This window comes from Piliocolobus tephrosceles, chromosome 1, assembly GCF_002776525.5.
Source record: "Piliocolobus tephrosceles isolate RC106 chromosome 1, ASM277652v3, whole genome shotgun sequence".
NCBI classification, from domain to species: Eukaryota; Metazoa; Chordata; class Mammalia; order Primates; family Cercopithecidae; genus Piliocolobus; species Piliocolobus tephrosceles.
The window spans coordinates 28,446,900-28,450,312 of record NC_045434.1 but is presented as its reverse complement, the minus strand read 5'-3'; positions in this window follow the sequence as shown (position 1 = coordinate 28,450,312).

The window sequence follows — 3,413 nt, the reverse complement described above, 5'->3', positions numbered from 1 at the left end:
TCAATAAAAATAATTTTTAAAAACATTTTACAATACATTATCATTTATTAAACACTCCCACTTAATACATCTCATTTTAACTTTACAATAGCTTTGTGAAGGACTATTATTCCCATTTTGAAGATGCAAAAACAGATTCAGAGAGCTGACAACACCTGCCCAAGGACCCAAAGGCAGTTAGAATGAATCTGAGACTCCATTTCTGCTGCTCTGAAATTCGTGGTTTGGTCTCTGCCACCTTGACTTAGTACATGGGTCACTATACTAGAATAGTAGTCATTTTGGAGGTGAAGACCTCCAGAAGAATCTAAGCCATCTCACTCCATCAAATATTTATTGTATACCTAGAATGTATTCAAAACCATAGATTATACTGAGATCTAAGACCTAGTCTAATGGCCCCCAAAAGCTTCCAATCTAGTCAGGGACTGAGACTAAGAATATAAAATAATACATAATTAATTTTAAATTGGACAGAAGAAATCATAGATGCTGAAGTAGTTCAGAGAAAAGGTAGATTCATGGGGTCTGAAATAATAAAGAGAGATTTTATGGAGGAAAATCTTCAGCTAAAATGAGAGGATGCATCATGAAAGAAATGAGGACCATATGGCTACTCATAGATCCCCTCCCATATATTTAGTGTACCAGGCACATTTACCCATAATCACTCAGAAGCCCCAAAGCGACAACCCAGGAGTCCTCACTTAATAGGTAAAGAAACTGAAGGTCAGAGAGGTTAAGTAGTTTGCCCAAAGTCACAAGTCTTTTAAGTGATAAAGCCAGAATTCAAAGTAAGCTTTATCTGATGCTAAAGTTGGTGCTTTTTCTGCTACCTTGCTGCTTACTACTGACAGGTAAATCCAAGAGCTAAAACAAATGTTACTGGTCCATAAGGAGCCTGTTGAGAGAAAGGGGTATAGTGAGAAGAGCACTGGAACTAGAATCAGCAGGCCAAATTTGTAATTAAGTTTTCATTTCTAATGTATTTGGTAAATCCTCCTTTGACTTTCAGTTGTCTTATCTGAGGTAAATGGAGAAAATGCTAGCATCTCTTTCAAATAACTATAATAAAGATTAAATGATAAACATACAGATATAACTAAAACATTAAACACCCACTTTTACATGAATTTTAATAAAATAAAAATACAAATTAAAGTACTTATATATTTCACTGGATTTACCTAATCACATTTCTATTAAATAACCACCATAGCATCTTCAAGACCTAGGTGGGTGTTAGTTAGAAAGGCTAGATAACATTTTGGGCACTTCTAAAACTAACAGGGGCTCTTAAGCTATCACGGTTATCAATCTCCCTCCAAAGCTGACCCTTCTAGGCTCCCATGCATTAGCTCTGAGTGTTCTGGCCTCAGACTGAGGAGTTAAGGAGTGGGACCTCTACCCAACAGGAAGCCAAAGACCACTTCTATAAGAGCATGAAGCTGAGTGCATGGCATATGCTTCATGAATAGAGGGTAAATTGAACTGAATTCCAAAGGGTCCTGGATTTCCTAAAGGGCAGCTTCTATGACTTACCATTTTGTGGAAACAAGCAACGGATGGAGATGCGACCATGCCTATAAGATACAGACACGTGTGTGGGATTGGGACAGAACTTTTCAATCTGCTCCTTCCACTTTGATCCATAGCCCACTGGGCTACAAAGGACCTCCTAGGAAGAACGTGCTCAGCTTTCTTTGCAATGGCTGGGCGTGCCAGAAACAGAGGCTTTGAATCATCTCATCACCTGGTCAGCAGGAGCTATTTATGCCAGAAGTGTCTTAGAAAGAAAAGTGTCCTTTTATTAATTTCATGGCTTTCTTGCTAACATTTACAGTCCAAAACAAGTACAATCTGAATTTCAGACTTAGGTTTCTGACTTGATGAAAAGAACAAAGAAATAACCGCCTTCAATTCACGTAACTATAATTGGTGACTTTTTCCCCCCAACAGTTCAGTGTACTTGGTAGTTCTTCCTTTGTGAATTCTTATAAACTCAGAAATATTGTTAGGGTGTAGGGGAGGGAGTCTCAAGAAAGCCAGAGATCCTTGTTGAGCTAGTGGGGCCAGACAACGAACCACTGATGCTAATAGGATTTCACTGGCATCCAGGGATTGCAGAGGCCTAAGAGCTCCTTCTGTGGTCGCTGGGAGAAGGCAAGGAAGGAGACCGTACCCTACTTACTCTATAGTCAATTATGTATGCACTCATTTATTTATTCGTTCACCTGTCATTTATTGAGAACCTTTTGGCATGCCCGACACTGCACTAAACACTTGGGCAAGAAAGAAGTTTTAAAGGAGAACAACTTTATAGAATAGGGTTATCTTTTTAAAGAGAAGTGAAAACCAGGCTGAAATTATGGGGCCTGTAAAAAGAGGAAGAAAAGACAGACTTGGCCTAAAGAGTAGCCCTGGGGCAGAGCAATTGAAAGTTCTCTTGGGTTCTGTGGCACAGAAAATTTACATGACTTAACTAAGATCATACAGATCTTTGAAGTCAGAGACTGGCCTAAAACCCAGCCTGAGTGTCTTTCAGATGACCCCATCAACCTAGTACAGTGAAAAGAACTCAGACCTCGGAAAGAAAAATACCTTGATTTAAACCCTGCTTTTACCTTCAGTTACTTTAGAACTAAACCTCTCTGAGCTATAGTATTTCATGTAAAAAAAATAGTGATTAAAAAATTCATTGTAAAATGAGGTTACTACAGGATTAAAATACATGCTGTGATTTCTGCTACAAGAAAGATGGAGTAGTAGAGTGCAGATTTTCTTTCCCAGTTGATACAAGACAAAATATATGAAACAATGGTTTCCTTGTTTTTTCTTTTTTCTGAGACAGAGTCTCCTTCTATTGCCCAGGCTGGAGTGCAGTGGTGCCATCACTGCTCACTGCAACCTCTTCCTCCCAGGTTCAAGTGATTCTCTGCCTCAGCCTCCCAAGTAGCTGGGATTACAGACACCTGCCACCACACCCGGCTGATTTTTGTATTTTTAGAAAAGATGGTGTTTCACCATGTTGAACAGGCTGGTCTCGAACTCCTGACCCCAAGTGATCTGCCTGCCTCAGCCTCCCAAATTGCTGGGATTACAGGCATGAGCCACTGCGCCCGGACTGAAACAATGGTTTTCAAGACATTGGACATTGGGCAATAAAAAACAATAATCCCTGAGAGAAGGGAAACAAATGAGATGAACCCTATGATTGAGACAAGTTACTCCGTTGAGAAGATTTCCAGGTTATGGCCCAGAGAGTGAAAACTGACATACAGCCTTATAGACTCCATGAGTTGTAAAGACACAGCTGAAAGTCCAGAGAGGCCTACCAATCTCTGCCTTTATGAAAGACAGACAGACAGAAAGAAAGAAAGAAAGAAAGAAAGAAAGAAAGAAAGAAAGAAAGA